At 37.6% G+C, this 24,662-nt stretch overlaps 1 protein-coding gene and 1 long non-coding RNA gene across 30 annotated transcripts in view; one reads left to right on the top strand and one right to left on the bottom strand.

The window, feature by feature from the left end:
* The first annotated feature begins 1,346 nt into the window (after window positions 1-1,346).
* Window positions 1,347-24,662, top strand: part of ERC2 (ELKS/RAB6-interacting/CAST family member 2) — a 522,744-nt gene continuing 499,428 nt past the window's right edge. For 10 of the 29 annotated variants that reach the window (XR_013955471.1, XR_013955475.1, XR_013955476.1 and 7 more), the window contains exons 1-4: window positions 1,350-1,615; window positions 4,067-4,149; window positions 9,578-9,658; window positions 12,755-12,871. The gene's annotated coding sequence lies outside the window, so the exon portion shown is untranslated. Of the gene's footprint in view, window positions 1,616-4,066; window positions 4,150-7,336; window positions 7,572-9,577; window positions 9,659-11,789; window positions 12,872-13,557; window positions 13,736-14,278; window positions 14,723-24,662 lie in introns of those variants that run through there. The other 19 variants (XM_080605880.1, XM_080605877.1, XM_080605890.1 and 16 more) reach the window with 16 other exon arrangements.
* On the bottom strand, window positions 1,625-14,343 carry LOC308200326. The gene is made up of 3 exons (XR_013955483.1): window positions 14,273-14,343; window positions 8,614-8,795; window positions 1,625-1,891 (listed from the first exon to the last, which is right to left on the bottom strand). It is a non-coding gene; the product is annotated as an uncharacterized lncRNA (long non-coding RNA).

The following is a 24,662-nucleotide window of genomic DNA, read 5'->3' as shown; positions in this document are numbered from 1 at the left end:
CATGGAATTTAATTCCTAATAGGCTGTATGTGACGCACATGTATTTCCTCCCTAACAATCTGCATTCTGCACATTGACTCCACCAAAAGTAACACCTTTCAATAATTTAATGGCTGAGATTCACTTAATTTATATTTTTTATAATAAAAATGTACAACAGTATAAAAAACAGAAATAATGTTTTGGACAATTTAGAATTTTAGGATAGCTTATCTTCAAATTTAGAGCATAAAAAGGATGTGTCCTATGGGAAAAAAAGGAAAGTAGAGAAATTTGGAATTTTAAAGCAACTGAATCATCAGTTTGTTTCTGTAATAACAAATAGCACTGATAGTGCTAGAATAGATAGAACCAGTTAATCTTGTTTTGGAGTACAGGAAATGTGCAGCCATGGGGATACTGCTCTGCCTTGAGTTCTACTGTAAGAAGTAAACAGCAATCTCAGGGATAATACCGTACCCTAAATTCCATTAAAAGCTGAATACCAGAGGTGATAGGTATAGGCATCGTCTTTGTACTTAAAGAGCTGACCATTGCTGGAATTGGACTAACGAGGAGTAGTACTTCATCAGTAACTCAGCAGCTTTCACTTGTTCTTCCAGCATCTATTTCATAACCAATACCATAATTCCATTGTAATATATGTTTTTTCCTTCTACAAATAAAAATTCTAATTATTGCAGTACTTTATCCTGGTCTTTTCCTTACCTCTCTCATAGAATCATATGAATCATAGAATGGTTTGCGTTGGAAAGGATCTTAAAGATCATCTATCATCTCTCATTTTTTCCTTACTTTATTTTGTTCTACTTACATGCATGCATCTTAGTTATTTCTGTGTCTCTGAAAGTGTCCTAGTTTTCAAGCTGATCTCCAGAAAAGCATCTCTAAGATGCGAGACAAATAATATGGATAATATGGGTGGATTTGGTGACCAGAGCTTAAATTTCAAATAACAACATGCAGGTCTTCACTATTTTCTGTTCTATAAAAGAACTATTTGATTTTGGAACACTTCAGTTTGAGCTTCAGTAGCATAAGTAATTTGTCTTTTAATAACTTAGTGTAGGAGAACTGCAGTACTCCAACCGTCTGCTTTATGCTGAACTTTTTGAAGCAGCCAATTTTGTCTTCCAGAATGTGGCTGTTGCGCATGCTGGGTGCTGATTGCAAGTATTATCTTAAGAGAATCACTTCTCAATATTTAAGAAAATTACTCTTCTTTTAAAGGCATTCTTTTATGCTTTTATACTCCTGCTGGCTTAATCGCACCAGGAGGTAACTGACAAATAGCATCATTCAGTTCCATGGCTGCTGTTGCAGCTGCATTGTATTTATCAAATGAATTGGGAGGAGGAAGAAGACAATAAAAAATCAACAACCTGCAGCTTCTTGAGAGAAAACAACAACAACACAGCACCTCAAAAAATGTCTACTCTAGAGTAAAGAGTGTAGCTTGACAACAAAAGGAAAATCTGTACTCTTAGTGCAACCAGAGTGGTTTATCTGTATAACAAGATGGGAGCAGTGTTTGAGAAGGACCTGAAAGAGATCCATAGCCTGTGGATACCCTGAAGTCCTGCTTTACAAAGAAGTCATAAAAAATTGAATACAGGTAGGAGCCCTGAAAGATAGACTAAAACAAGAATTATCTGCCAATGAACATTTTTGCTTACTTTTTTGTATTAGTAGGCTTATGGAAAGAAAGTTCAATAATGAGTGTGCTAAACAGTCAAAATTAGAGGTCTTGAAGATCTAGCGTTTTTATGTGTAAACAACCTGAACTCACCTTACATTCCTGAGTACCTGCTGCCATGCCAAACTAAATCCTTGTTAAGTCTGATCCTCTTTCTCCTCTTCTATTCCTTACACTACAGTGTGGATCACTGCTCTGTAACAAAACCACAGAAGTAAAGAGCCATTTAATTCAACAGTTTGACATCTTTTCAATAATTGCTTTGTTTTCTGTGGAAAACAAAGTTGGGGAGAAGAAACAAACCTTTTCTTTCAATATGTTGCATCCTCCTGTAGCTTACCACCATCTGGAATTACTATTTAGCATGAATTCTTATCCAGGGATTAAGATCAAGTTTATAAATGTTATAGTTTTTCATATAAAACTAGTTTTGCCTACATTCAGATCTAGTGTAACACTGAATTTGAAGTGTTCTAATCTGAGTGTAATTTAGGTAACAGTAACACTAAAGGCCATATGTGTGACCTTCTGAAAGTGAATTTGGAAATGGAGTTGGAAAGCCTTATGTCTGATATACATCATCATCTACTTTAGTCAAGTGCTTATGCAAAGCATTTGGATTAATTAAATCATAGGATTCAATTACAGTATTTCATCATTCCAGTGGTACTGAAAAAAATGTGTATAAAAAATTGAAAATCTTTATGAAACTCCAAAGATCATAGAAGGTTTAATTTTCTTTGTCTATATAGCCAAATTCTGGTATTAAATTTCACTAAGTGCACAGTGTGTTAACTGAATGCAGCTTACAGAATCCTATCAAAAAGATCAGGTTTTCTACAACTAGAGCCATAAATTCAGAACAGTCAGTATGCTGCTAACCTCAAAAACCTTGTTCTTATTTGAGCATCTAAATAGAAGAAGAACTCCTATAAATGTAATACGTGGTATTCAAAGCAGATTTGCTCTCCTTTGAAAGAGTATCTCTTGAAATGTCACTCCCAGTGCAGAGAAGAGAAATGGAAAGAAACAAAATCAAAAAAACAAAGTAGCTCTTGCTAACAAGTATTAATACAAACAAGACTCTTTACCATGATACAAATGACCACTTTTTTGCTACATAAAAAAGAGCTATGAATGAATCATTATAACCTCTGAATCCACAAGTGCTGTCTGAAGAAACAGTTAAGCTCCTGACATGGCAGACATGATACAGTATCACCAGATAAGAATTTTCTTTTTTCCAGTGGGTCTGGAAAATACCGTTTCAATTCAGATGAATAAAAAGTGAGCTGATTAAATACACTGTTATCTTTTGGTATCATTGAAAGATTGAAATATTTTACCAGCTTTTCTGACCATTTTTCATAATCTGACAGAACTAGACACATTTCAAAAACACTGATACACTCAAGCAAGCTACACAGTTCTAAAACTACCACCTCTTTTGTATTTTTATATGACTGTGTTATATCTTTATGCATGCTCTTTTTAAAGGAGAAGAGAGATGACACAACTTTGGCTTCCAAGAAATTTTAGTCAAAGCCATTTTTAATGCTTTTCAAGGGAGAGAGGAGAGAGAGAGGGAGAGAGAGAGAGGGAGAGAGAGAGAGGGAGAAGACAGAAAGTGACCCCCTAAATATCTGTTAGCTATAAAATGACCAATGGGGGGATGGCCATAATAAGTGTTCTATTATGCTGTGTTAATATCACATATCAAAATTTCCTCAAACAAGCCTCACTAGACCAGAGGTTCATTCATTAATAAATTCCACCAAATAGTACATAGTACAGCTATGACAGATCATTTTCTGTTTGGCTTACTAACTTCAAAAGCCTTTTCTGTCTATTCTTATCTACTTATTGCTAGTGTTTGAGTCTTTTTGGAAAAAGTAGTCATGATAAATTATATAAATTTAGGAAAAAATCACTAAAGAAGTCTCTAGAATGAAGCACTTAATTTGTTTTATAGTTCTTTGTTTGCAAAAACATAGTGACACTGTTTTTACTTTTAGATATCAAGTATTTCTGTTGCAAATATCATAAACTATTATAAATTAAATATTTGTCAACATCCAGAATACTTTGTTTTCTGTGCATTCCCATCTTTTTCCCTCTTTACATACATCGAAGTAAGTTTGCTCAGATTCCTTTATTTTGAAATTAACCCTTCTGTCTGTCAAGTATAGGCTGTAGAGCTATTTAGGTTCCTAAAACTGCAACTCCACTTAAATACCAAAAACATGAATCCCATTAGCAGCATGAAAGAAAACAGGCAAATATTTCCAGTGAGATAAGGTTTGTGCAGAGAGGCAATCCCTTTTCTTATGCCAATTGCTGTAGCTCTAAAATATTTCTGCTCATTTTCAGACGTACTACTCTCCACAGATGCCTGGTCAAGGTGTTAAAAAAAGGAAACGCAGGGAAGAAAAACATATTTTGGAAAATCCAAGGTACGTTTAAATAAGGAGCAGGGAAACGTTATTAAAAAGACTGCTGTTTTTGCTACTGCCTCCTGTTTTATCCCAGTATTTTTCTGTTTCCTCCATTTATTTTAAAGATAGTCATATACTGTTGTCATACAAGACTAGTAGCACAGTCTATGCAGGGATCAAGAAGCCATGCTCCGTATTGTAGCCTAATTTTTCATGGCTTATAAAAATCTTTTTAATTGAGCGATATTTCAGCGATTGAGCGATTAATGCATATATCCTTTCCTTTATCATAGCTGCTGCTGTAACATATGGTTTGCCTGTCTGCTTTTTGCTATATATATTTGCTTTCCAATTGCCCTGAAGATTCCTGAATAAATTCAGTACTGCATGGCAAACTACTCCCTTGACCCAACATGAAAAACCTTGTGATTTATAGTTTACACTTTTATATCCTGAAGGAACAAGAAATTGTTTTAATACAATGGAATTAAGTTTTGTTTTTGAGGTTTTCTGTTTACCTCTCTCTGTGGCTAATAAATTTACAGAAATTTTGCACTGGTATTTTTTCCTCTAGCTAGTATTTTCACTAGAGAGTTTGTACCTGTACTTCTATTTGTTTCTATCAACCTGTTTTTTCTAGTTCTGAATTTACTCCTCGACATTGCTTTGTGGTTTCACCATTGATAATGGTTTTCTCTTCTGCCTTTTTTTTTTCTTTTTTTTTTTTTTTTTTTTTTTTTACATCTGTAAGAACACTGTGCTATTCAATGCTAACAGATTGACAGGAACATATATGTTTCTTTCTTCTCAAAATTGGGAGAATGACAGCATAACATGTGTTTATAGGCTTCATTTTTTGCTCCCCATGTTTTGAGGTTTCTGCTGTTTTTCAGCAGCTTTGTATAAGTTTTCTTCCTAAGATTAAGTCTAAATATAAAGAAGAAAAATAATATGGAAATTAAAGTTACTATCGTGTATTTCATACTTAATGAGAATTGGTAATTGGTTAGAAGAATTAAAATTAATGATTTCCACTAAGCTTTGAAGTTTGATTTTTTTCCTTTCCTTTTTTTTTTTTTTTTCTTGAGCTTTTTAATTGATTCTCCCCAGCAAAGTCAATTAAACAATGAAAATGTCCACAAAGTGGGCAATGGAGATTAGGTATAGTCACATGTAGAGATTATTTTCCCCTCTGAACAATGGTTTATCGAGTGACAACACCACTGACAAAAACGATTCCTTGAATTTGCAAGAACTGTTTTCCCTCATTGCACAGTCACACCTCAGATATATTCATGCTCACAAAATGCATATGCTTAGATTTACAATCCACTAGAAATAGATGTGCCAGACTGACTAAGAGGAATTCCTGTACAGAAGCTGCCATTTTGTACCTGTTTGTAAGGAAATGTTATCTAATGTCAGGTTGACAATTAGAAAATATTTTTTCCCCTTTATTTTAATTTATGAGTGCTTGCTGTCTTTTTTTTCTTTTCAAACACAAATTGTGATTTTAATCTTTGTTAGCACTATGCTAACATGTGCACTGTAACTACATAAAAGGAGTTGCACTGAACACTTAACCAAAGCAATACCATGGAACAGCTGGGCATTGGTTTACTTGAGTTTGTATGTAACCTAAGAAAGGCAGTGATTCTCTCCAGGCTGTGTTGTTGTGTGATCTTTATATTGGTATGTATGACAACAAACAGCTTTTAAAAACATCTCTATAATATTCTGTAATAATATGTAAACAAAGCATATCATGTTTTATCACTTCAATATATAGCTTAGTAAAGAAATACAAAAGTAATAATAAATTCAATTTAATGTAGACCTTCATTATTGTTATATATACCAATTCTTCTATTACAAAATATGGTCATATTTCCATTGCAGAAGTCACAAAACTGCTCTCAGTCAGAAAGACCAACAAACTAAATAAGTGGAATGGGATGTAAAAGTGAGATTGGAGCAATTAAGAAACCAGAAACTCCTAGGGGAGGAATGCAAAACCACAGAAAACCGAGTAAATCACTGGATCTAAATGCTTCCCTTAAACTAAGGAAATGCTTCATATGAAATCATCAATATTAGTGTTTTAAATATCAGTATTTTAAAGCATGCTTCAGGTTCTGATGAGGATTTATTCTTTAGATGCTTCTGAAGAAAGAGGAGAAGAATCTTTTTAGAATAAACTAGATTTCACTTACAGTTACACTAATAAATTAAACAGGCTCAGGAAGTACTTCTTGGCACTGGATCTTCCTTGTCTGTACTGTTAAACTGTAAAAACAGCACCTATCATGTTTTGGACATGCCCTTTCTCTCGGTTCTCAGGCATGTTTTGGAAGTTGGCACAGGTTAGAGTGTTCCCAATAGGCAATCTACATGGGAGTGCCCTATTTTTGGGAGCTAAGAGAGTCTATCAACATGAATCCAAACCATTCTAAGACATTTACTCTGCCAGAGAGCGTCTCTAGATAAATTTAAATGTTCTAGCACACATGTAGCTTACAGGGCTGGTTGTAAATTGTTTAAATGAGAAATAATAAATAAGAAAAAGACCATTATCTTTCTAGTTCTAGAATTTGTAGAATAAGTGTACATAATCACCTGAAGTTAGATCCTCAAATAGTGGCCATATTTTAACCAAATGTGGGAGAAGTCCTGATACTTCATAAAGTCAGGGTAACAGATGATTGTCATAGAAATACAGATAGATATTTAATTATAGCAACACAAATGATACTTCTGATCCTATGTTTAACTTCCTTTAATTTTTGAAAGACCAGAATATAAATGCAGTAGTCAGAATGGCATGGACTCTTAGCTTTTCTATGTTACAGCACTGACAAGAATCTCGATGGCAAAAGTGAAATCCAAAAGGTTCCAGGATCCTTTTGGAAGTTACCACTAAAACCGTAAGAAAATTGGACAGTGAAGTTTAGACTTCTCCAATGAAAACTAGAATTTATCACAACTGTCCAGTTACTGAAATGGAGGACTGATAGAAAGCTAACAATCTTGTGTTCTCTAGATGGTATCTTACAGAGTATAACTCTGTGTATTAAAAATAAAGATAAAAATAAATTTTAAAATATTGGGATGGCATAATATACTCCCTAACATGAAACATGAAAGCAGGAAAAGAAAAATGATACTTCAGCTAGAGTCAAGTATTTTTTTTTTTTTTCCCATGCAGTGACTCAGGCTTCAGTACCCAGCTCTTTAAAACTGGAGAGGATGATCTTGCCATTAAAAGGATATCTTATTGAATAACAGTCCTGGTATATCTGCTGAGAAAAGATGGTGTGCCTGGGGGTAAACAGTCCTACAGTTCTGATTTTGTTTGTAACTCCCAACTTCACTGTAGTGGTCAAGGTCATATGTAGGGAAGGAGATCTTCAATTGACTTCAGATGAAGTGTGCTGATGCTTGTAAGTAAAATACCTAGGCTTACTTTTCAGGAATAAAGCAGACTTAAAACCTTAAGCCTTGCTGAAAAATCAGTTGGACTTTAGATTTAAATAATCTAAACTGATAAAAAAAGAAAAGGATCTTTGAGTTTACTAATCAGTTCTCATTTAGCAACAGCTCTAGTATAGTCCCTGAGTACACCACATGTACAATAACATTGTAATATTGTGTTTCCAGAAAACAGATCCACACAAGTAAATAAAGGGCCATTGATAAAAATTTTTCATCTTAAAATATTAAATCTAATTCAGGTGTTTGAAACTAGATTTACTAGATACCAGTTAAGATAACACTTGAGTTTGAATTTTTCTAAGAAACATTTTTAGGTTTCTGAAACATACAGTACAGTTGATGTAAAAACCTATTAATATCCCTATTTTGAGATGCAGCAGCTGAAGGACTTGTGAGAACTGGGTATTTTTACAATAAAAAAATTCTACTATTTTTGCTCTTTTGCAACAATGAAATTAACAGCACATGCTGGAGTGGATATATTTCTATCCTGAATAGATTAGCAGTGCAGTACATAATAAATTGCTTATATTATGCAATTGCCAAAAAGAATATACTTTCCTCGTTTGGTTTTCATAATAATACATTACAATGAATTCCACAATAGCTTGTTATGCTTGCTTTCACGTATATCCAAGTAATTCTTCCATCCTCTCTAAAGCATGTGTCACTGTTAGACAGATAAATAATACTAATGATTTAGAAAACCAACAGATTTTGATTGGTGATCTGTCATGAGGAAAGTAAAGAAAGAAAATAACAATTGGTGGAAACCATGAGTCAATTTGGCAGATATCTGTAGGTGGATATCTGAACTGATAAAGAACAGAGCAGTCCTACACACTAGTGGCTAGCAAGTGCTACACCTCCATGGACTAGGTTAAGATGACCTCACCCTGAAATCAAGAGAACAGTTTTTTTAGCTTTTTTTTTTGTGTGTGTGTGTGTGCAGGTGGTGGGGAGGGACACAATGGCTGGTCAGGTGCTTACCCCAAGTCTGATCACCACATCAGGGTAGATGCAGCATCTGTTCTGTAACCTTCGGTGTAAGATTTTATGTTTCTTTTCTTCTAGAGATATCAGTATACTCCAATTGAAAGTAGTTTTCTTGCACAGTTCTATTAATTTTCTTCTGTCATGATCTTACCAGTTGGGAAATTATGAGAGTAATTCTACAAAAGTAAAAATAAAAAAGTGGGGAATCAGCTATTAATACAAATAAAGAGGACCAACATCCCTCATGACTTATTTTATTTTCATCAAAATAAGTATATCACTTAGATCCTTTTCATTGAATATTAATTAAAGAGCATATTTTGGTAATATGTTGTAATAATACTGTGATAATAGTACTACGCGTTTATAACTTGAATAGTTTCTCGGGAATGCAATAAACAGTTAAATCTTGTCTATAGATTATTTTCTCATTTATTTGCTCTGTAATGTGATATAGGGTAAGCAGACTTACTGTTTCCTCTTCTAGTCTAATGTAGTACAACCTTATGTATTTCTATTTTTTACCATCAAAACGCAAGGGTTGACCCTTTGACATCTAGTATTTCTGCTTCAAAAGCTTGCATGCTTCTAATCATTTTAATGTCTTTGTGTTGGTTCTACTCCTGCTGTACTTTTTTTTTTTGAGAATGTAATTCAGTTTTTCATACATTAATATAAGGTCAGAATTGTTTTTCCGATTCTTTTCTAATTTTTAATTTTCAGTTAAAGAACTAGAATGTTATATTATGCTCTTAACTTGGCTTTTGTAATATTAAATGAAGGCTGAAGGCAACTCTACCACTAGGGAAGCACAGATGAATACATCAGGGCCAGGCTCAATGGAATAAAGCTGAAATGCATTTTCCTCAATTTTTAAAGCACATGCCTGTTGTTACTTGCTGATGACTATGCAGCAGTAGTGACTGAGCTCCATTTCTGATTGCATTTCTGTTTTTAGAAAAAGAAGCACTAAACAGCATACATTTTCACCAAACTGTGAAAGGGAGATGTAGCTGCTGCTGAAGCATTATAAACGCAGGTAAGAAGAGAAGAGAGCTGGGAAGGATGAAGAGAGGCCCTGGAATGGAAGTCAATCTGTAACATTTATATGTTTTCTAATGTTATTTTGAATGACTTATATTTGGAGTAACTAAACAGAAAAATTAGAGTATGTTTTACACTTTCCTGTTTCCCAAATCAGTATAGGCTCAGCATAGGCCAAGGAAAATAGCAAGCTTCAAAATCCGTATTTCATATGTGCATTATTTAAGGCCTAACTTACTCTTCTTTAATTAAAAAAAAAAAAATTGTCATTAATTTCAGTGGGCTTTCCACAGATCCTGATGTAAATAGCACAATATGCTGTTTTTAAGGCAGAAAACTTTTCAGAAAACAAACAAAAATAGGCTAGCCAAAAATGTATCTGAAGGTAGAAACTGTTGAAAAGTGTGAACATTAGGTATAGCATCACATGACATTTACATATAAATATATAAAGTTTAGATATTAAACTTTACAAGAGTGCTTCTCTGTAACAGTTGGCTAAAAAGTATGTCTATTAGTCAGTGCATGAGAACCTGTTATAATAATAATAGTAATAAAGTGCTCTTTAATTCACAAGATTTAGCTTTCTTCTTTTTATGCTCAATGCCACCCATCTGCCTGTGTTGACACTGAAGACAACACAGATGTTCCTGTGATTAAATTGAAATGAGAACTTTCATCAGCTGCAAAGAAGTCTGTTTTAAGCGTATACTATTGTTATTACTCTGCCATTTGAGTTGGGATTCCAGTATTGTCTGGAGTGTAAAGTATTAATATCATGGAAGGGTTCGGATTAAATGACTGTTAAGTTGTTTGCATGGATGTTCAGACTACTAATATGACAAATAGAACAGCTGTAAAATTCTGTTCTCCCCTCTTTTACTTGAACTGCACATTTTTCCATCAACTCCCTTCTAATACAATTTGGCAAAATACATATATATATATAATATATATATATATTTTTTTTTTTGCTAAGCTCTTCACCAAGTCGCCTTGTCCGTACTGGGTATATTCTGTTCTTTGGCATTAGTAATACTACCAGTTTCCCTAGAGATGGTCTACTACTCCAAGACAGTCTATAATTAATTCCACTACTAACTTTATTGAATGATAGCAAACCTAATTCATTGCAATATTGTTGCGACCTTATGGTAGCTCTGTGGTATCTTCCCACAATGATCAGTCCTTGGAAAGGGGAATCTTAAGCTACTGGTCTTCTGTTAGAGTTAGCCTGGCTCTTGCAGGCTATCACAAGGCCCATAGCCTTTGCTAGTGATGAGTCACAAAAAGATAAAGCAGAACCTGATGTTCTTGTCTTTTCATATACACAGTGATGGGGTGATATATTTTTTAAAAAACTGTCAGCAGCTGACACTACTTCTAACAAGAGTCCCGTCATCATTACAGGACTGAGACAGAATTGGTATTAGCAATACAGAGACAGCTCTGTAAGATATTCTTATCACACACCAAATCCAAATTAAGCAATGAATTTTGAAAACAGATACTTGTGCTGTGAAGCGTTCAGTGCGGTGGCCCATATTTTATAGCATTTATCCATTTTCTTACAGCTGCAGACTTGCTAACTCTTCAAGAGCACAAAAGAGTACTTCCTATTTGCTTTTTAGACCAAGTGAAATTATTTGTATACAGAACCATGTCCCTTCTTGTCAAGTATCTCCAGAACTGTTTCTCTCTGTCCATCATTTCTGTCCACGTTTTTGTAACTATCTTAACAGAAATTTCTTCAATAGGTGGCTTTGAAAAGCAACTGAAGTTTGTATTTTAGTTTGCCCCAGTACTTTGAGCTCACAAAAAATACGTGCTTCATATTGTAATAAAATAAAATTAAATTTAAAAGCTACTATATTTTTACCGTGATTTAGATTCTAGCATTGTTTTGAACAGTTGCATCTTCGAATAAATATTCATGATGGCGAAGTATTTAAGCTAGTTTTGGATAATGCAAATACAGCAATGAAGTGATTCTTAGTTTGAAATACGATTAGTTGAAATCAACTGCATTTGTCATAGTTTTTAATTGAAATTCCACATAAGCTGTTCTTCTCACTAATGTTCTCATTAATGCGCCTATAGGTCCGTATGTAGGCAAGAGAGTTAAGATACAGATTACAGTAAGATAACCATGGATTTGCAGTGCTCCTTAAAAAGTGTCACAGCAGTGAGGTTAAGAAAAGGCAGATAAAATATAATTGTGAAATTCTGTGTAGAGTAAGATATGAAGCTATATTGGAACTAAGGACTGAGGCTGATCAATTATAATGGTATCAAGACCAATTAAACCCATAGAAAATACAATATGGAGAAGGAAAAATAGAAGAGGGGAAAGAAAATCTTACACCAAGAAGACAGTGATGATTTTACAAAGGTTTCCCTCACTCTTCTTAATACAAAACTAAAAATGTCAGGAGTAATTTTAATGCAGTTTGCAGTTTTCTGATGAAAAAACTTTCAAGCTTCATATAGCAGCTAATCTGTGCAGGTTTTTTTTAATGGATTTTTTTAACAGAAATTATAATGGATATCTTCTTAATTACTTTCAGACATAAGCCAAAATATGGATTCAGGTTTTTCATATCTGTCTAGGTATAATGGATTTTGGATACCATGTTCTGAAGCACCTGGCTTTGAGTATTTCCAGCCTTCGGTGAACAAGAAAGCATTTTTTCCTCTGCAGCTTTACGCAGACACCGGTGTATTTTTAGGCTGTTTCACAATGAATAACACACTTCCAGACATCTACAGGGTGCGGACTGGAACCCAAGGGTGTGCAGTGAATGGGCAGGGACAAATCCTCGGAGAAAGCCGCGGGCTTCCAGTACGTGAGCTACCGCTGGCACAGCCCCGGCTGCTGGCGGAGCTTGCTGCTGCCCCCGGCGGCAGGCTGCTCGGCGCTGCTCCTCCCCAGCTCCTCGGGAATGCTGGGAATGTTGAGTCAGGGACTAGCAAACCAGGCAGCCGCGCTCGCAGCTGACAGGGAGACTCGCCGAGGGACAAAAAGACTAGGGACAGGAGCGCACAAGCCTCCCCCGACTGCAGCAGGTTCCCTCTCTTCCTTGCCTCGTAGGTGTTCGGCTTCTCCGGCTCTACTGCTGTCTCCTTCCTCCCAGCAAACGAGATGTCAGCTCAACGTGATGTTGTAAAATCCATGTGAGGACGAAAGACAGATGCAATGATTTGAAAGGTGAGAGGCTTAAACGAGAATATGGCTATCATGCACTGCTGTGAATCTGTTGCGATAAAGGAATTTGCTATATATTGCTTTCTACAACTGTCTGATGGTTGAAACTGGAAATGAAATCGCAGAAGAGGCTTTTTATATTGCCTTAGAAATACACCGTAATAAATGGGACCAAGTCCACATCTCCTGGTAAGAGTGCCTCTCCCTGCAGAATCGTCAGCCAGAAACCTTTCTTGCAATTTCTCCTTAAAGCAGCCATAGGAGTCATTTTCTGTGCCCAATGTTTAAAAATATTATTATCGTTGTTAAACTCTTCTAGAATATAACTGATGAGCTTCAGAAATTCTTTGCTTTATATCTAGAAACTGGATAATGCTTGGTGTTTTAAAAATTGTGTTAGGAAAAAAAGATATTTCTGTTCCCTTTTAGTGCCTCACGAAGGGAAACCAGAAATTAGCAGGATAGTATTTTGTAGTTATATAATTAATGAATACTTACTGCATTTGCTCATTTAGGATGCTGTGTGATTTTTATTTTTAAAGATCATTTTAGGTAGGACAAGAGCGATGCAAATGACAAAATCCATGCATACATTCATCAAGGATGCATCTATATCTTGCTGAGAGCGCTATTTAGTAATACGATGGAGAAATAATATATATTTTTATTAGTGTGTGATTGATTTCTAGGCAGCTACCTGCTAAGCCCCGTGATGATGGATGGGAATGTACTCCCTTAGCGGCGAACTGATCATTTTCCCCTTGATGGACACTGCAGCCGGCCACTTGCATTGGCAGACACAAGCTCGCTGCAAATAAGCACGGCCAATAAGTGCAGCGAAGAGGAGGGAAAAGCCCACTTGTCAGGGTTAGTTTGCTGGTTGGCTTTTTAAATCAGGGGTTTCACTTAACTGTTTGTTTGTTTGTTTGGGATTTGGGTGGGTTTTTTCTCCCCCTCATATCCCCCGTGTGTATACGCAGGGAGGCCGCCTCACACCCCGGCCCCTTCAGGCCCTTCTCCCGCTCCCTCCTTCCAAGGGCGGGGAAGGTTCCCCCCCTCCGTTCCGTCGCTTCTCCGCTGCCACTTGCCTTCCCTGTGGCGACGTCGAGGACGGCAAATATCCTCTCCGCCTCGGCCCGGCCCTGCCGGCCTCCTGCCGCCCTGCCCTGAGGGCAGCGGCCGCGCTGCTCCCGCCTCGGGGGCTGGGCGCTGCCTCCATCCCCTGCCGAGGGGGAGCCCTCCCGCAGCCCGAGGGGCAGGGGGACGCTGCTGGAGTCCTCTCCTGTCAGGCAGGCAGGCACGCAGGGGGGGGAGGGAGGGAGGGAGGGAGGGAGGGAAGGAGCCCGGCCACCTTCCCAGCTGTGAGAGCGCCGCGCCCCGCCCGCCCGCCCGCCTCCAACGCACCCCTGTGGCGATCTCGCTGCCGGCGGAGAGGCTCCCCCTGTCCGCCTTGGTGCGGAACGACCCTCACTGCCTTGCCAGCCGCCTGCGAGAAGAAGGAAGAGGAGGAGGAGAAGGGCGGGCTCGGCTCTCCCCAGCACCCCAAGCAGGGCTGCAGGCAGCGCCCCTTCCAGAGGGCGGAGGCCGGGCGGTTGCCGCGCGCCCGCTCCCCTCACGCCGCACGCTCCCCTCAGCGCCCCATCGCTGCGGTCGTTTCGCGGGGCCAGGCAGCTCCCCTCGCGAGCTGGAGTTTCCTTCGCCTGCCCAGGGGGAGAGCGAAGGCTTTTGTAGCTCCCATCTCCTCACGGTCTCATCCGCTTGAGCGGTGCTTGTCCTGATTTCTTAGTTTTCTGTGTCTGAAGGAGAAAAGAGGCTTTTTTAGGATCTGTTTTTGCACGCGGGGAGCGTGTAATGGTAAGTGCCTACGGTTCTCTTAAGGAATATGTGTATGTGGTGAAAGGTTTGTTATTCTTGGTGTGAGGAACTTGTAAACCTTGGCTTCCTGTGAAGTGACTGTGCTAGGATGTGTGTAGTCTTTCCAAATCTCTTCAGTGCTTTAGAGAAATCTTTCTATTACCGTTATTTTAGTTTGGAAGCCCTATATAAAACACTATTCAGCAGTGTCAAGGTGAGGTAGCTATTCCTCTTCTAGAGGAAACTGAGGAAAACATAGGAGTGACTTTCAGTCCTGTAAGCAAAGGGAACATCGTTTCTTCTTCAGAAGGATTAGTGGAGAAGCTGTGTGCTGCATCTCCAGCAAGAGCCCTCAGAGTGGGGAAGATAACTCCAGTTAAGAACTGACGTTTATTTTTTGTACTAAACTCATTTAGTACTAAGTCTTCAGATAAACATCACAAGCTGAAACTTCAACTGCAAGGGGAATGAGATAATGTTATGCTAGCGAGGGAAAGTGAGGGTGCAGGCTGTGCTGCTGTTGTCCTCTCCCAAATGCTTTTTGTTTTCCTGAGCGAGTGGGTGGTAAAAGTACTGACTGCAAAAACAGTTGGAATAAATAACTTTGAAGGGTAGTGCTGAGGACAGAAAGGTTGCTTGTGTGTTGGGGAAAGTGTGACAGGTGTGTAGGAGACTTGGCTGCAGTTACCTTTGAGTAGGTCCTGTTTTAACCGTGCTCAGGTGGTTGGGTAAGTGGGTTGGTAGGCTGCCTTCCTGACTGTGGACAATGATACTTTTATTTTCTTTCCTTACTCTAGCATTGAAGTCAAGTGCTTTGGTTTTCTAACTGTCTTTGCTTTTCTTTTTTCGTATAGTATAAAGATAGGTTTATGAATGGAAAGTGTCTTCTGTCTTGAAATAAGATGCATTTTTTTTTTGGTCCCAATAGGTAGATGATTCAGCTACTGTAATGTTTTCCCTTCCTTCCAAGAATGAAGGACAAAGTTGGCATGCTGAGGCATCTTTTTGTCTTTTCCATTCCTACTGAGGAAAACTGAGTTCCTTGCCTTAGAAATTGCCCCTCCCTTTGGTCTTCACGAGCATAGATCTTCTTTTACCTTCTGCTGGGTAGTGTTTGAACTCACTGTTAAGTTAACATACTGTCTCAGCTCCATTTGGAGGAGACCCATCTCACCACTTCTCTGATCTATGGGCTCTTCTTCAGCTCTACTAACAGACAAATGCTGGGTCAAATCCCGATGAACAACAGCATGAGGTATATTTACTCATGCCCATAGTCCCCCCATCTTTTGCATGTTCTGAGGGCTATAGAAAGGTGGGAATGGAAGGGAACAGCCAATAATTTTAGTAGCAAACTGAGTTCAAGTGAACTCATTCAGCCATTTTAGAATGTGGAATATACCTGATTTTTAGAGAATGAGCTATTTGGCATGTATGCTTTTGTAAGAGATTGCTCGGAGTGATTTTCTTGCTTTAGGAAGATGGTCCTTATAGACCTTTGAGGGATGACTAGCACTAAGGAGTGGATTCACAGTATCACAGTATCACAGATTTCTAGGTTGGAAGAGACCTCAAGATCATCGAGTCCAACCTCCGACCTAACACTAAGTACTCCACTAAACCATATCGCTAAGCTCTACATCTAAACGTCTTTTAAAGACCTCCAGGGATGGTGACTCCACCACGTCCCTGGGCAGCCCGTTCCAATGCTTAATAACCCTTTCGGTAAAGAAGTACTTCCTAACATCCAACCTAAAACTCCCCTGTCGCAACTTTCGCCCATTCCCCCTCGTCCTGTCACCAGGCACGTAGGAGAACAGACCAACCCCCACCTCTCTACAGCCTCCTTTAAGGTACCTGTAGAGAGCGATAAGGTCGCCTCTGAGCCTCCTCTTCTCCAGGCTGAACAAGCCCAGCTCCCTCAGCCGCTCCTCGTAAGACTTGTTCTCCAGACCCCTCACCAGCTTGGTTGCCCTTCTCTGGACTCTCTCGAGCACGTCCATGTCCTTCCTGTAGCGAGGGGCCCAAAACTGAACACAGTACTCAAGGTGCGGCCTCACCAGAGCCGAGTACAGGGGCACAATCACTTCCCTAGACCTGCTGGCCACACTGCTTCTTATGCAAGCCAGGATGCTGTTGGCCTTCTTGGCCACCTGGGCACACTGCTGGCTCATATTCAGCCAACTATCAACCAATACTCCCAGGTCCTTCTCGGCCAGGCAGCTTTCCAACCACTCATCTCCCAGCCTGTAGCTCTGCTTGGGGTTGTTGCGCCCCAGGTGCAGGACCCGGCACTTGGCCTTGTTGAACTTCATGCAGTTGACCTCAGCCCATCGGTCCAGCCTATCCAGATCCTCCTGCAGAGCCTTCCTGCCCTCGAGCAGATCGACACACGCACTTAGCTTGGTGTCATCTGCAAACTTACTGAGGGTGCACTGGACGCCCTCATCCAGATCATCGATAAAGATATTAAAGAGGACCGGCCCCAGTACCGAGCCCTGGGGGACACCACTAGTGACCGGCCTCCAACCAGATTTGACTCCATTCACCACAACTCTCTGGGCCCGGCTATCCAGCCAGTTTCTAACCCAGCGAAGCGTACGCCAGTCCAAGCCCCGAGCAGCCAGTTTCTTGAGGAGAATGTTGTGGGGAACTGTGTCAAAAGCCTTACTGAGGTCAAGGTAAACCACATCCACAGCCTTTCCCTCATCCACCAAGCGCGTCACTTGGTCATAGAAGGTTGTTTCATAGAAGATTGTTTCACCCTCAGAGAGGGTGAGGCAACCAGCCAGTGTATGACTTCCAAAGACAACATATGCTCTCCCACCTGTATCTCTTATGGTGTTTACTATGTTTTTATCCAGTATGATGCATTTGTTATCTTTTCAGTTCAATTTAGTTTGAAAGATGCCAGGGGTATAATATGGAGATGCTTATTCAGATTCACATTGGGAATACTACTATGGTACTGAAATACATTTTGTAATGTGACCGCTTATTTGTGATGTATTTTCTTCAGGTTTGTGATTGCTTTAAAATATTTTTGCAATATAAGTTGTGTATTTTGAGTAGTCTTAGCAATGATGAAGCTTTCTCAACTTATTTTGCAACAGCTATACTAGCTTATTTCCTATGAAGTCCAGGAAAAACGGCAAGAATTACTTTAAAACAAAATGAGGTTATATCTTCCTTTTTTAGGGATCATAGTTGATCAAGGGAAAGCTGAGAAATGGAAAAATAAGCTGTAAACATAAGGAATTCTCTAAATGAACTGGATTGTGCTTTTTCTTCTGTGTGAAACTGAGAAAAAATGCAAATGCAGGCCAGCAGAAGCATCAATTAAATCTTTTTCCAGAACATTTGATTTTTAATTGTTTTTTTTTTGTGTGTGTGTGTAATGATTTTTATATTAAAAAAAATCATTTTGAAATAGAGATTTAGGACGGTTTGTCACTTCTCATGTGCAAGATGTGATATATCTTCCCCTCCGCCAAAAAAAAGTCATTTTTGTTATTTTCTTGGTGTATGGTTGTGGATTATTTGTGTGGGCCGAGAAAGCTTATAAGCATAGATATCCAGTGCTCATTTTTAAAGGAAAATGTAAATGTCTTTCATGAATTAATGCTGGTAGTATAGTATTTAAGTTTTGATGTTGCTTTCTTAGCTGTTAATCTCAGGGAATTGTTGTGATTTGTTTAGTGATAGCAGTTTTAAAATGTTCTGATTTGGAATGTCTTAAATAGCCACCTTTTGTTTGGGAGTAGCTGTAACCATCAGGAAGACCAACCTCCTCCCCTTCCAGTCTGTTGGGTGCTGAGCTCTGGCCAAGAAGAGAACCGTAGCAAAGGTGTCTTAGCACTTCTCTGGATAATGTTCCGTTACTGCCATACCATTTTTGTCCACAGGAACCTGGAATTCCTTCATGATATTATAAGTGTAGGCTTTGAGGTGGACAGTTTACATGTTCAGAAAGCTGAATATGATCTCTTTAATTTACAATAGGAATAATGAGAGATCTGTGGTGTCAGGATTTCTTTTTTGAGAATTGCGGCTGCAATGCATCTAAGAATTTGAGGCACACTTCAGAATGTCAAGTTGTGTTTGGATGTGAGGGAAACTTTGATAATTTGGTTGTTCAGCAAGGCTTACGTTTTTCTGAGAAGTTTTAGGATCAGATTTTTAAAAAGGGACATCAGCTTTCTAGATTATCATGAAATTAGCTTAGAAACTCATTTTTACAGACTGGCCTTTAGTGGAAATAAAGCTTCAGACAAGTTAACATGTGGCTTCTTTAAAGAGCAAAGGATTTCAAATAAAATCTCACTTTAAATAAACATTTTTTTAAGCTTCTCCTTGCATGTCATGTGTTAGCATGCATTATCCTATCCTTATAAAGTCCCAGTGCAGAAGTAGCATCTAGCAGCTAAATTCTACATAAATGGGAAATAAATGACTTTGGTAGGGAAAAGTATGAGAAACTTCTAGAATTAAATCACTTAAAAGAATCACAAATTGTTTGAGAAATGCTGGGAGTGGAAACTTCAGAGAAAGATAAAGGATGCAGGTACACATGAAAATGATATGCTGTAGTTACTGGGATAACCATGGACTTGAGGGAGGAAGTCACTGGAGAAAGCAATGTATGCAAACTTGGACTAATGACTGCCTAGCTGGGTGTAACGTGCAATTTATTTCTAAGAATGTGAAAGAAGTATAAGAACAACAGTTTCTGCTGTTCCTAAATTTAGTCCAACAGATCACAAATTGCACAGATGATTGGTAAAATGTGGGACAACCTCCTACCAAGTAAATAGTTCAGGCCGCTTGGAGTGAAAGCTGCCTTATTGGCCATACTATTCTACCAACTTTGAGAGGCTAAGAGAACACTCTGGTGATTTCATTCCAATTTCTAATGGAGGTTTATTGTGTCTGGACTCACAGCTACACTGTTTGGCATCTGTTTGGCTTGTCTCATCACAAAAATAGCAAATTAAATGAACTTGGAGACTATAGTACTCTAATTTCCAGAAACAGATTCCTGCTTGTTAAATAGGGGTTGAATCCTGTTGGAGATTGTGCTGCTGCTTCAGTTTTCAGTATCATTAACTGAGCACTTCTCATGGTCAGTAAAATTAATTTACAGGTAAGCTGCTAAGAAGAATATTTCATTACATCTGTATGTGCGCTGGCTGAATCCTTCATTTGTTTATAAAATGTTATAGTTTGTATTATTTCTATAGCAATGTGAACTTTTCCTTAAACGTTTTTCCTTTTTTTTTTGTAATGCATTCTTTTCCTCAAAATATATTGCTGTTGAAATAGAGCTCTTCTGTCTTTGAACAGCTCAGATTAGCGGGCAAATGAGAACAATTTGCTTTACCATGTCCTTTTGTTGACCAGTGCCAAGTAATAGTGCAAGAAACTGTTACTGTCAGACGCTTCTCTGGAAGAAAGGCTCTGCTTTGTAAAGCATGCTGATTTTTGGTGGCTAAGTATTTGCAGTCACAGTGTACCTTGGCTTTCATTTATATATCTTTTTCACAGGCCTCATTTAAAATCTTCTTAGACAATTTGTTTTTCCTTAAGAAAAACAGTTACGATAGCATCTGTTATGAATGTCAAATGTTCACATCAAAAGCCTTGAATGACTTCTAACTTGCACTTGTCAATTGGCATGGTTATGCTCAACTGAGATGGGTTCAGTGCCAGTGCAAATGTGGAAGATAGCGTCATGCTCTGAAGTTGTTGATAACCAGAAGTGGTTGGTGAACTCCTGTTGGCATTTTCTGGGAAAAAATAAAGAAAGCTGCAGAAGTGGAATGCCTTCTAACAGTTCCAGGGTGCTGATTTTATGCTGAATGAGGGGTAACCTACTAAATCACCTCTATCACCTGCAGAGCCTGCACTCCTTGGAGGACTTTGATCTGATGTGGCTGAGGCACAGCCAGTGTTTGTTTTTTTTTTTTTTTTTTGGCACGTTTCTCAAATGTGTGAACCCTTATATCCTAGCGAGGAGAACAGAGGTGACAAGTTCAGCATGTTTTTGAATTCTGTTAGCTTCAAAGCAAGCTGAATGTGCAAATGTATGCTTTTTAATTTATACTTGAATTACGTATATATGTTGCTACTTTTGAATCCAATAAATGTAAAATGCTGAGTGCATAATTAGCATTGTGTGCTAAAGCTTATGTATCTCCCAATATTTAAGAATTGAGTTTTATCTAATCCAATTTTGTTGAAAATGTAGGAAGTTATGCAGGTAGCCTTGTTAGCTGATCCTATGGCTGTTTGTTTTTCTTCTTAAAAAGGAAATTTTGTAGCAAAAAAAGAAAAATGTAGCTTTATCCTGTAAACATGTAAGCCTGTGTTTAATAACATTCAGGTGGGTAGCCTTAGTGAATTCAATAGAAAAGAATCCATTGCGTAGAAGTACCTCTTATTTCTAAGACATGAGTTTGAAATACATCTTAAAACGAAAATTATTATATTACCGTAAATGACAGAATATGAATAAACATATCTAATATGAAAGTAGACAAACCTGCAAGTCTAATTATAAATTCAGTCAATTTCCCTGTAAATTATTTTTAGTTCTTAGGTTTTATTCCTAAAACAAATTAATTGCTGACTTTAATGTGTTTAATATATGCATATGTTAAAAGATAAATGGCCTTACGTTTCAAAGAGTATTGGTATGAGTGTTGACGTATAGATGTTGGCTGTTGCATGACCATGCTTAACAAGTTTTTGGGGTATTCTACCATTGTTGCCTTAGTTACTTTACTTTTTCTTAAATGTGTATTTTGACATTGTTAATATTCCTGATCCATCCCAAGTGACTCTTCCTGTTGCTTTTGTAAGGAATTTGTAAGGAAATATTTAATATCATGACATTGTTCTAGTGGTTCATTCTGTGTCTTTTGTTGTTAATTGCTTATAACCTCGTCTGCCCTCATGTATAGCAAAGGGAAAGATAGATAATAGGTGATGCTTTATGTCTTAGCGTTTACAAAAGCTTTTGGCTTGAAGCAATATCTTCAACATAAACACATTTATTAAAAATGTTAAGACATTTTTTAAAAAGTGTAACTTTAATGAAACTGTTATTTGTACCACTTTTGAAGATCAAACACAGACTTTTTATCACCTTAATTCTGCAAGCTCTTGGAGCAAGGTCTAGAGCATCACAGCAGCTCTCCACACTGGTTCTTCCTTCCAAAACCTTTGTAATGATCCTTAGCCTATCTTCCTTTCTTGCATGATGACATAAGCTAATGTTGCACACATCTGCAATAATGCTTGTCTTCATAAGTAGGTGTTGTTTATGCTCCTGGTGGGCTCCAGTAGTCCAGAGTATGTGAATGAGAAAAATGAATGCACAAGACTATACAAAAAAAATTAAAGACTTCTGTCAGAATCACAACTTGGTGTCATTAGCATGCCTACAATTTGAAGAGTTGACTTTTAAATGATACCCTTACCTCCATCACATTTGATAGAACCCTTGACAAAGCAAAAAATATCCCAAACATTTCAAATTTGCTTGCTCACAAACAAAGCAGAAATGCGGACTAGATAATAAGTTAGCAATATGAAGTTGCAATGTGAATTGACCTACTTGCAGCACTTTGGATGCTCTAAGGCAAATGAGACTTCAGTTGAGAAAAAGCTTGGCTGTTCAAGTCATAATATAAATACATTATTTCTGACTTAAAACTTTTTTCCCTTACCCTACTATTTTCTTTACTTTTTTTAAACATAATTATAAAAATGGAAATTTGAGCTGAAATAAGTCTTAAATTGATTCTTTGCCTATGTTAATAATGAAAAATGTTGTATTGCTTTAAAAAAAACACAACTTTATCTGCATTTCTCATGTCCTTGAAGTTACAGGTGCTCTGCTAAAGAAGCTTTAAAAATCAGTCTTTTGTCCTTAATAAGTATAACTGCTAATGTATTGGTTAAAAGGAAGGGAAAAAAAAGCTGGATTTCTTGTCATTCTCTATTTAGAAATAATAGAACAAGACTGGTCTTCTAGTTTTTGTTATAAAACTTTCATGCTGTCTCAGATTGTTCTTATTTTTAAGCTCTAACTTCTCAATTGTAATAGATAATTAAATTTGTAACAAAGATAATATTTCTGTAAACTGTTAAATAGTCACTCAAGCTGGGTAGACTTTGGCAAAAATAAAGCAAAATTGTGCTGGTCAGTAGGCCTGATTTTTAAGGTACTCTGAAAAATGATATCTGCTTTTATGTGTTTTTTTTTCTTCCCCAGAAGAGACCATTTTAGTTATTTTTTTTTAAGACACCTAACTTTTATGTTAATTAGTAGACACTAAACTAAAAATACTGTTTGACTGGATAACCAGGTGCCTTAAAATAATCCCACATAAAAGACCTGAGTTCATAAATGCAGTCTTGCGTTGATAAATGAGATTTGTTAGGGAGAAAGAAGTAAGAGTAGAGGTGAGGTAGAGTAAGAGGCAAGTGACAAACACTTGCAGGAGCCTTTGGAAGGCACAGTGAATATAAGCTAGGATACAGAATCTAGCACAGAAGACACCTGCACACTAAAATGTTAAGAACTCTTTCTCTGAAAGACAAATGCTTGCCTAACCTTTAGGAGTATCTGTATATCCCGAGAATGTCATTATGGTGCAGGAAAGCTGAGAAGAGTCAAACTGTAAAGATGCTTCCAGTGGTCTGGAACATACGTTTTTCTTTTAATAATTGTGATTTTTTTTTTCCAACAAAAATAGGAGCTTAACAGTAGAAGCTGAAGAGAGAGCAGACAGGTAACAAATCATTGACACTGAAGTCAGGACTGTGCTTTGATAAACTAAATCAAGCATTTTTGCCTTTTATATTCAAAACTTTACTTTTAACAATGCTTTGTTAATTTCAGTGCTTAATATGTTAAACAAAGGATGAGGCCAAACATTCTTGCTTCTTTTGATTGACCATTGAATTAGAATAAACTTGGATAGTGATAGCTCCCAGCTCTTAGCTGGGAGATAACTTGCTGTGCAGACTCTAGGGGCTTCCATCACCAAGAACTGGCGGTTATGTGTAGCCCTTTAGCTTTTATAAAGATACAGTGTGTTATCTGGCAAACCAGTGAAAATTAGCCCTGATCATTCTGACATTACTTGACTGAAGAAGCCTTTTTTTTTTTTTTAATACTGTGACCTATCTTCAGGTCTTTAGTATTTGACACAATTAAAAAAAGTCTTAAAATACTATCTTCTCTTAAGCATTTTAGAAACTCTAGGGAGGCGTTTTTGGCACATGCAGGAGCGCAGGAAAGATTTCTTTGAGTGGAAGCGTTAGAGAGAGAGTGTTAGGAATTAGTGTTCCAGCAAGGAAGTGGCCTAATCTAAAGTTACAAAGTAATGCAGGTGTGAGTTGAAGTTTAAATATTGCTTATATTTAAAGCCCATTTCTAATTAATATTTAGCTTTCAATTTGATTGAAAACAGTTGCAATGTCTCTAACATTGTAATAGAGAGAAGCTGATGCATTGCAAAGTGTTGTACCTCTAATGAACACCAGCCTTACTTTAAAATTGTGAAACTCCTATAAAAGGGAATTGAAAAGGTATTGTTGACTCTTCACTTAAGTATACTCAAGAGTAATATAATTGACAATCCTGCTAATTCAGTCAGAACTGCTTGCTCCTCAAGATTTTTAATACTGCATTTTGAGCAAATATTTCAATTGCTGCAGTTTCCACTTTCTGATTGCATGATGAGTGTTAATTGCTGTTGCTGCACCTGACAACATTAGATTGCATGACAGTTTTTCCATGTATTTGTGTATTTGGCAGCCATTTCTTTCTTCGTGCACTATTTCTTTTGTGTGAAATAGAAACAAAAGCCAGGTAGGTGTGATGAGCTATTGCTGTGATGTGATAAATGCCGAGTCTTTCATTTAGCAT

Source organism: Anser brachyrhynchus (genome assembly GCF_964034855.1).
Source record: "Anser brachyrhynchus genome assembly, chromosome: 10".
NCBI classification, from domain to species: domain Eukaryota; kingdom Metazoa; phylum Chordata; class Aves; order Anseriformes; family Anatidae; genus Anser; species Anser brachyrhynchus.
This window is presented reverse-complemented; position numbering and strand designations above follow the sequence as displayed.